Below are 10,038 nucleotides of genomic sequence, written 5' to 3'. Positions count from 1 at the left end.
ATAAAATAAGTTGTAAGACCTCTGATTTTTTTCAGTATTTAATACCTGTGGTTCAGTTAGTGATCCCACACACACACACATACAGCATGTTGCCGATAGGAAATTGAACTCCAAAGTTAATTGCTGAGCAGATTCCCCGGCCACTTGCATAGCAGAGTTGAAATCTGTTTGCTACATTGACAAATTAAGGGCAAGGAATAAAGCCAAGAAATTAAACAAATAATGCCAGTTTGTAGGTGGCTTGTTTTCTCCTTTGGGTGTGACCTTTAAAATTATAAGTAATGTAGCAACCCCTGGAATGTAAATGTAAATGAACTTACTTAAATACAGGGGCTAAGTATTTTTATGGTTTTAGTGGGGTTTTTATTTGTTTTGTTATGTTTTGTTTTGTATTAAGAAACAGTTCTGAATTTACAGCCACTGAGCATGACTGGAGTTATGCAAATAATCCCATGAAAAAGAATGTTTATAACTTAGCCAAACCTTGATTTTTGCAACTCAAAGAATAAGAATCAAAATGTCTTATGTGTGTGTTTCTTTTTCAACGGTAGTATTGTTTAACAACAGCAACAAAAAACCATTCTGGGGTCTTCTGTTGCAACTGGGCCGAACATTCATCAATAGCCTCTCATAGGCTGTCTTCATGGTGCTGAACCTCAGCTTCTCTGCATGCACCCTTCAGTCCTGGGCCACTGAGGCTGCACCTTCACCAATGGCCTCTCAAGGGCCAAGCTCAGCTGCTCTCCGTGACCTTCATGCCTTCAAAACCAGTACCACCTGGGTGACTCTAACACATCACCAAGTCTGGCTGCCAACATGAGGTACAGCCTTGGCTGCCCCTGGAACACAGCTTCGCTGTGCTCTCAGAAAACACTTCCCGGAAGGTGATTACACCTCTGTGATGCTGCTCTCTTATTAATCACTGCTAATTTTCTTAGCTTCAGCTGACCAGCATCAAGTATCCCAGCAAAGGTTTCACTTAGTTGTGCTGGTCTCTTGTTAATCACAGCTGATTCTTCAGCCCCAGCTGACCAGAACCATGGAAATCTAATTCAAAATAACAAATGGCCCCGGTACAATCTTTAAACTTTCCTCTGAAACGTCGCAAGCCAGGCCTCCATCCTCTGCACACACTCTCTCAACATCCTTACCTTCCCAGTTCCCACGGAACTCGGAACTTAAAACTCAATGGTTCTTGGAGCCCAAAGTTCCAGAGTCCTTCCACAAGCCTCCCCAAACACGGTCAGGTCTGTCACCTCAGTACCCCACTACGCTGGTACCAATCTGTCTTAGGATTTCTATTGATGAGATGAGACACCATGAGCAAGAAGAAAGTTGGGGAGGAAAGGGTTTTTTTTGGCGGGGCTTACACTTCCGCATTGCTGTTCACCACTGACAGAAGTCAGGACAGGAACTCACACAGGGCAGGATCCTGGAGTCAGAAACTGATGCAGAGGCCATGGAGGGATGCTGCTTACTGACTTGCTCCCCATGGCTTGCTCAGTCTGCTTTCTTATGGAGCCCAGGACCACCAGTCCAGGGATAGCACCACCCACCATGGGCTGGGCTCTCCCCTATTGAGAAAACGCCTTACAGCTGGATCTCAAAGTGGTATCCCTCAGCTGAGGCCCCTTCCCCTGATGACACACAAAACCATCCAATGCAGACATGGTCAGGGAAGCCATGGGAAATGTGCACAGGCATGCGCATGAAAGTCCATGGACGTTCCTGGGCTCCAGTGAGGTGGAGAACAGCACATTGGACGGCCTTAGCAGAGTGGCCATGTGAGGAAGGAGGGGACACTTCTGCACCTGCACAGAGCAGGGCATTCTGTTTCCCCAGCTGGATGGCCAGCTCAACCCTGGAGAAAAAAAGCCTGCCCTTCAGGGGTGGGTGGCCCATTTCACCCTGGAGAGAATGGAAGAGTAAGTTCTATGACGATTCCATGACACAAGCATGTCCAAACTTTTTAGCTTTGTGACTCGTCCTGAGAACCAGGGAAGGAGGATGGACCACATGCGACTGATACTTCCAGTATTTCACACGATGGGGTTTGTTTTATTTTCTCACTAGTCAGGGAGAAGGGAGATTGGAGAGAAAGCTAATCAGATTCACTCTAGAACAGGAGTCCCAGGCATCCAAGGTTGACCTTGATCCTTCAGCCTCAGTTTCCTGGATTCTGGGTTGACAGTCACATGCCACCATGCCAGGTTTCTGCGGAGCTGGGGACTGTACCCAGAGCTGTATACATACGAGGCAGGCGCTTTGCCAACTACACAAGCCAAAGCAGTGCTTTCTTGTTGCAAAAATGAGTTTGACCTTGAGAACAACACTCAGTGAGACCGAAAGCCTGGTTGTTTGAAATGGTTTGGTTTTTGGCTTCTTAAGCAGCAAGATCTCTCAACTCTGTCCGTGTGATGAGGATGGGAAAACCCACAGGTGGGTCTGCAACGAGATCACTGAAGTAAAACCAAGCCACGAGATCTGGATTTGTTTCTCCTTTGCCATCTGCTGCGTGAACACTCTGCAGAGGGCTTAGCAGGGTCAGAAGTCCGTCATAAACAGGGATTTCCCTTGGTGCAAGGACAACACAAAGGCACCTGTCAGCGAGAGACTACACATGGTGAGCCATAAGCCAGACTCCGAGTTTCTAGCTCAAGTGGTCACTTGGGTGGACAGCTGCTGGCTGACCATGTTTGAACACTGTCACCCACAGCTCCCGAGTACTACCTGATAAGGCATGGCAGACTCTACAGAATTTACTGGAACACTACTACTGCCCACTGGGCTATTTATGGAGTTATTTTGCAGTGATAAAGGTTGGCTTCCCTGGAACATGATGTCACAAGAGCCATTGGGATCACCTAGCAACGGAACACAGCAACATGTCCAGCTCCTATTTATAACCAGCTTGCTGGCCATGCCAAGCTGAGCGGTTAGATCAACCAGAGAGCACAGGGTTATTTGACTCTTCTGGAAGCCACAGCTGTTACTAGAGCTGACAGAGGGTGCCGGAGCCCAAACTCTCAGCTGTCACACTTGGTCCTAAGTGTGTTCCACAGAACGGCCAGTTTGCTCACAACACCGCAGAGCATGGTTGCCTAGAAAAGCGGGGTCAGTAAGTCATTGCCAGCACTCATTCAGAACCAACTCAGGCAAGCTGGGCTCAAAGCCAGGTGCTGGTGTTGGGCACACTGACACAGAAGCCTGGTGGCCCAGAGTCCATGAGATCTTCCCTTTCCTCCAGCTATCCCAGGCACACTGTCCCCGGCAGATGACCAAGGAAGGAGCCCAGATGTCTCAAGGATAATCCGGGGAGACGAACACCACCTTCAGGTAGCCCGAGGCCCGCCTTGTCCTCTTACGCTTCATCCCTTCTTGCTGAAGAGGTCCTGAACTTAGCATCTCCCCACCTCTACTGAAAGGTAGCCTTTCTCGCCATCAGAACCAAAGGCCACTGATAGAGTTCCGATGTGATGTGTCTCCCATCTGTCATGAGTTTGAACTGTTGGGCTTCCGCTGGTGACATTGTTTTTTTGTGAGGCTGTGGAACCTTCTGGACATGAAGTGTCACTGGCAGACGGAGGGCTGTAGGGGCCAGCCTAAGGGCTGTAATCTGATTAGACACTGAGTCTTTAAATCAGCAGCCTCCACCCCTACCACCACAGCCACAAGCAGCTCTCAACACCCACTGGGCCCTCTGCACCGTGATGGTCTGAATCCTCTTAAACTATGGCCCAAATAAACCTCTCTTACGTTGCTTCTTTGAGGGGTACTTTTGTCATAGGAATGAGAAAAGGCTGGTATCTTACACCGCTCAGTCATCCGGATACTCTATAGTGAGGGCAAGGGTAATTTATTCAGGCATAAATGACCGTCGAGCTGGGGTGTGTATGACAGGGAAAGCAGTTAATATGCAATTATGGCAATTGCAGATATGAAATGTCATTTGCATCAGTACTTGATGACAGTCCCCCAGAACATCTTGGCTAATAACACTAACTGCATATGATGCTAGGGTGGTGCCATTCAACAAGACCATTGTCTTTTTTTATGCTAAGTATGAACTATACTCCATGCATTCATTGTCTGTGGGGGGAGGGTGCACTCACCATTTATACGTATGTGGAAGCCTGCAGTCAATGTCAGATGTCTTTATAGCTCTCCATCTACTTGCTTGTTTGTTTGCTTGTTGGGACAGGGTCTCACTCTACAGACCAGGCTGGCCCCAAACTCTCAGGGATCGCTACCTCCTGAGTGCTGGGATTAACAGTGTGCACCACCACATCCAAACCTCCGCCTCACTGAACCTAGAGCTCACTGCTTGGCTAGAATGGTTGGCCTTGGAGCCCCACTGATCCTGCTTGTCTCTAGTCCACTAGTACTAGGGTTACAGCGTGAGCTCCAGGACAGGTTCTAAAGCTCCAGAGAAACCCCGTCTGGAAAAACAAAACAAACCAAACAAACGTTGTGATAGGGATCCTGAAGTGTAGCGCTTCACAGTTGATGGCCTCTGGCAAGGGTCAGAGTAGGGAACGACTCATTTTTCTTCAAGGGGTTGGCCACTGGGAGTTTGGTCAAGCTCCGTGAGGTTCCAGGTTACTAATCTCACAACGCTCAGACCAGCCCTGCCCCCTCACTACAGGTTCCGGTGCTCTCGTTCTACTTTCACGGTTTCGTCTGATTCTCCACTCACTTCCTTTCCAACGCAGTTCTACTAAACAAAGCGTCGATCTGACCACAACTTTGCTTCCTAGCAGGCTCCGTAAACCGGACAATGTGCACAGCCTACTAAGGCCTGCCGCCCCGGTGGAGCGAGACACCAAGTGGACAAGGGCGCCACCTACAGATGATTCTGGGAAATGCCGTCGCTGCCTTCAGACCCTGCAGCAACCTCGCACTGGGGTGTGGCGGCGGCCTGAGGCTCCCATCCGCATCCGCAAGCTGGTTGGTCCCCGCAGGGCGCCCAGGGACATGCTGTGCCACACCTGCCCGCAGCGGCCAGCCAAGGGAATCAGAAAGCAGGCCTGCACGCCTCCGCGGGGAGTTGATGATCTGCAGGGACCGAATCTCCGCAAGTCACCCGCAACCCAGCTCAGACCGGCAGTCTAAAAAAGGTACTTCCTGGTGGCGGGAGTGTGACTCAGTTTCCCGGTGACTCAGCGCCACGAGTGTGCGGTGGTGCGGGTGTGCACGGCTATTCCGGGTGAGGCGGTGGATCGGCCTCCCTCGCGGGCCCGCGCAGCTCAGGAAGCGCAAGTGGGGTGCGAGAGGAAGCGCTCCCCACGCGGGGGCTGCGGGGAGGTGACTCAGCCGCGCCGCTCCGCCATGAGCCCCTATGCAAATGTGCGCAAACCACCGGGTCCCAGCGCGCGCTTGTCCCTGTGCTAGCAAAATGCAAGCACTCACTTCCCAACATCCTGCTTAAGTGGGCGCCGGAGACTTGGTCCCCGGGACACACTCCCGAGGCAGGTTCACGCATGCGACCGATTCCCCGCAGGGATTGCGGACCCACGCCCTATAGACCTGCTCTTCTCAGACAAGATGTCTTCCTGTATCCCTGGAGTTGGACGCAAACTCACAGACCTGACTAGCTGGCCCAGCCGTCCTGTTCATGGGACACAGTTACAACTTACATCAAAGGTTCATTGAGTTCTGAGGGCAGTGAGCTCCAGGTATGAGGACCAACAAGGAGCTGGTGAGAGCTGGGTTCACAGCGCACCAAACTGGCAACAGTACATGGAGCTCAGGAAGGAAATATGCCACCTCCCCTCCACCTTACAAAGTGTGCAAGTGTAAGGGCAACCCAGAGCGCGTTTCCCACGGCCTCGGAGTCTAAACATCCATCCTTAAATCTCTGAATGGAGCTGCCAAGTAACAGACACCAGGTCTCTGAGAGGAGCAAGGGCTGTTTCCCATTGCAATTCAAAGCCCAGAACGACCCTTCCACACTGCCAGAAACAGGAATTTAGTGTAAGTAACACCGGCACCAACGCTACATAGACAGAAAAAAAAATTGTTTTCTAGAAGTTATGTAGGATGGGGAGAAATTTTCCCCCTAATGTCTATAAAAATAACTTTACCTTGCTGGTGTGGCTCGCTGTGATGTTTAGGAAGGAAATGAAAGGAACCTGAGACGCCTAAGTTCATGGGAAAGTGGGTATCTTTCAGTGTGTGACCGTTCAACACTCTGTATGTGTGGCTTGGATCCATGTGACCCTAAGGAGGGGGTAGGTGGATTTTACTACTGTGTAAACTAAAAGGATACTGAACGAACATTAGATTAATTGATGACACCCACACATCCACAGCATGTGAAATTTTCTTCCCTGAAGCCAACAGAAGAGCCCCAAATGCAGCTAAGGTGGTCACAAAAAGGAGGACAAGGACCTCAGAGCATCACTTGAAGACAGATGTCCCAGATCTGGAGACAACAAAACCCCCACACTGAAAAGCCGCTTTGGGGGCAACTGAACAATTGTGGTAAGGTGGTCTTAAGTCCAAGAAAGTGAAATGCAGGTTTGCACCATGGGAATTAAATCACAGCGTCTGCAATCCGAGTACGAGTGAGGTCAAACAATGGGATCGTAGTCAAAGTAATTTCGACAAACCTGCCTGTAAAAATAAAATGCAGAAAAATGGTCCAGGCCTGGCGTGGAGGAAGAGTTGCTGTGTGATTCTCAGTTGTGGTGGCACGGAAGCAGGCAAGTACTTGATTTCATTTCCAGTGCAGCCCTCAGGCCTACCCCTTCCTGTTGTGTAGCTACATTTTTAATTCTGGTCTAATTTTCACGTCTGGCAAGTTGTGAGTTTGTTCTACAAGGACTTGATTTTCCACAGAGCCCTGTGAAGGGCAGGGTGTTGTTTCTTCCTACTTCTCCTCGTGCCTGGAACATGGCAAGCGTGCGGGACGTAAAGGATGGATAAGCGAATGGAAGAACAGATGGACGAATGGGCAATGGGTGGGCGCAGGTGTGGGCAGGTGGGTAATAGAAGCCTGGGTGGGTGGGCAAGTGGATGGGTGGGTGAATGGGCAGGTGGGTGGATAAGAGCCCAGGAAACAGATGGGAGCCAAAAGTGGAGGAATGCTAGATGAGGGAATATGGGCTGATCTTCCTCCTCTTCCTCTTCCTCCTCCTCCTCCTTCTTCTTCTCTTCCTCCCCCTCCTCCTCCCCCTCCTCCTCCTCCTTCCTCTTCCACTCCTCCTCTTCTTCCTCCTCCTCCTCCTCCTCTTCCTTCCTGTAAATTCCTCCTGGCATATGATTTTGGTTTGGGAAAAAAAACTTCAAATAAAAACGACCCAAATCATGCGATTCCCTAGGCTCTCTTATAATTCGTATGTGGAAGGGCATAGTGCTGGCATCGGAACACAGGCCCTCACCCCTGCCAGGCAAGCACACTGCTTCAGAACTGTGTCCCCAGCACTTAAGGCTTCAATGTAAACTGTGACTACAGCACAACACAGTGACCTTTGGAATCAGACACAGGATGAGCAGTTAAGTTCAAGCACTTGAGGGTTCTGGTAGGAAGTTGACAGGGCCACCAACTTAACACAGGCAATACGTGTTGCTTGTAGTAACGGCCAAGACAGGCAGATGTCTGAGAAGAGCCAGCAGCACAGTGATAGGGAGACAGAAAACTCCTGGAATAGTCCAAAACTAAATCAGAGATGTGCAGTGTACTCGAGCAGCAGAAAAGTGTGAGACATTTCACACCTTACCTCCTAAGCGCCTCAGCAGAGAAGAGAGCAAGTCCCCTTTCTTCCTGTTATAACCTGTTTCTGCCTAGCTACCTCATTTCTTGTCTGTCTGTACAGACCTCCAGATCTCTATGGTTACCAAGTGGCAAGTTCCATTCTCTGACCCCCAGACAGGTTTTATTAGTTCAAGCAAGATCTTACTACAGATGAGGGCTCCGAATTCTGGTTTTTCAGGAAAGATACAATAAACACATTTTCAGCTAGTGTGAAATCAGGACCACCCTTCCCAGTGGACCTACTCTGAAGGAAGCCCTTAAGATATTAAGAAAGAAAGAAAGAGAGAGAGAGAGAGAGAGAGAGAGAGAGAGAGAGAGAGAGAGAGAACGAAAGAAAGAAAGAAAGAAGGAAGGAAGGAAGGAAGGAAGGAAGGAAGGAAGGAAGGAAGGAAGCTGGGAGATGGTGGAGCACACCCAAACCCAGCACTCTCGAAGCAGAGGCCCACGGATCTTTGAGTTCAAACTAGTTCCAGGACAGCCTCAAAAGCCACAGAGAAACCTTGTCTCTAACTCCCCCAAAAAAGGATTGTTCTAGAAATAAACAAATTCTGGGGAATTTAAGTTTATTCTTCAGGTGGGGTGGGTCACTCCTGCATCCCAGCACTTGGGAGGCTGAGATAGAAGAACTTCATTTTAAGAAACTTGTTGAGTTCTGGACCAGCCTGGGGTACACGGTGAGACTCCCCCCACCTCAAAAGAAACCAAAAAACAACAAAACCCTAGTCTCTACTTCTAGTTTTAAAATGCATCAATATATCAACACGAGTTAAAACAGCATACCGGAAATGTCACAAAAACAGGAAAGAAGAATTAAATCTCAGAGGTGGCAAATAAAAAGTAAACAAAAGCTGAGACACAAATCCAAATATAACAATAATTAAACATAAAAGCGGTCTATCACATCAGTGAAGACAAAGATTGCCAGAACAGATTTGGAAAACATGATATGGCCATATGTTGTCTACAAGAATCTCACTTCAAATACAAATGGTGTGGTCAGGATTAGAAAGAAAGAAAGAAAGAAAGAAAGAAAGAAAGAAAGAAAGAAAGAAAGAAAGAAAGAAAGAAAGAAAGAAAGAAAGAAAGAACAGGAAAGCTACCCCAGTAAAATGCTGATCCAAATAAAAGGTGGCTGTATCAATATCAAGCAGAGTAGACTTCTGAGAAAAAATAATTATGAGACATGAAGCGGAGCAGGGAGCCATGAGAAACGTCAGCTCAACAGAGAGGCTGGGACATTGAGAGTGTGCCTGCTCAGCGTTATGAGGGGCTGGAAAGAGTAGGGACCATTTCAACATCCCCACTCCAGAGACACCATCTCTCATCTCCAGATATGATGCAACCGGAGGAGAAAAAATTAACAAGGCTGTAAAAGACGGATCCCAACAGAAATGTATGCAACCATGGGTCCAACACTAATTGGACCCATGTCTTCAACTGCACAAAGCACATTCACCAAGAAAGAACATACCCTGGGTTATAAAGGGAACTTGATCAAATGTAAAGCCATGGAAGTCAGAGGTTGTTTATTCTGTGGTCAGAATGAAATCATCGTGGAACCAGATATAAGAACAAGAGCTCTCACAGGAGGCCCCGCCAAGCCTGGAGACCAACAACACATTCTCAAATAAACCATAGATGAAAGCAAATGAGCTATTGCTTTGGGCTGGATGTAAATGGAATAGCCGAGCAACAAAACTTATGAGAGCTGCCTGTCAACACCCAGAGAGGTAGTTAGAACAGCCAACGCATACATTAAAGCAGGAAGTCCCAAACTGTTCATCTAAGCTTCCAGTGGAAAAAGCCTGAAAACAAGCAGAATAAACCCAAAATAAGAGCATGAAAGGAAATAATAAAGACAAGAGAAAAATTCATAGAAAAATATTTCAAATCAGGATCCCACTCTGTAGCTCAAGCAGGACCTGAGCTCACAATCCCCTTGTCTCAACCTCCCTGGTGTTAGGGTCAACAGGAATGTGCCATAGTGCCTAGTGAATCAATGGAATTGAAAGCCAGAAAAAAAAATCCACAAAACGACAAAAACTCATTCATTAAAAAAAAAGTCAATATTGACACTGACAAAGAATGGAAATGTTAAAATCTTTGATATTGAGGAGTAAATAAAGGTCATCACTGTGGCCTCCACAGACAAGCTGGTGGGGGAATTCTATAAACGTCTCCATACAGACAATCCATTAATTCAGGAGGGACTGCCTTGTGAAGAAAGGAAAATTCCCTATGCCACCAGAGATAAACAGAGAGCCTGAATTGTCCTGCAAACA

General features: G+C 48.1%; 1 long non-coding RNA gene across 3 annotated transcripts; it reads left to right on the top strand.

Moving 5' to 3' along the window:
- The first annotated feature begins 2,116 nt into the window (after positions 1-2,116).
- LOC121135140 lies at positions 2,117-7,314 on the top strand. 3 transcript variants are annotated; one of them, XR_005872331.1, is made up of 3 exons: positions 2,296-3,114; positions 3,248-3,336; positions 4,758-7,314. It is a non-coding gene; the product is annotated as an uncharacterized LOC121135140 (long non-coding RNA). The 3 variants fall into 3 exon arrangements; XR_005872330.1 differs by having other exon boundaries at positions 2,315-3,114; positions 4,761-7,314; XR_005872329.1 differs by lacking the exon at positions 4,758-7,314 and having other exon boundaries at positions 2,117-3,114; positions 3,248-3,764.
- Positions 7,315-10,038: the final 2,724 nt, after the last annotated feature.

The sequence above is a fragment of the Mesocricetus auratus genome, unplaced genomic scaffold, assembly GCF_017639785.1.
Source record: "Mesocricetus auratus isolate SY011 unplaced genomic scaffold, BCM_Maur_2.0 Super-Scaffold_100031, whole genome shotgun sequence".
NCBI lineage: Eukaryota > Metazoa > Chordata > Mammalia > Rodentia > Cricetidae > Mesocricetus > Mesocricetus auratus.
The sequence above is the reverse complement of the archived record's forward strand: the minus strand, read 5'-3'. Positions and strand labels throughout refer to the sequence as shown.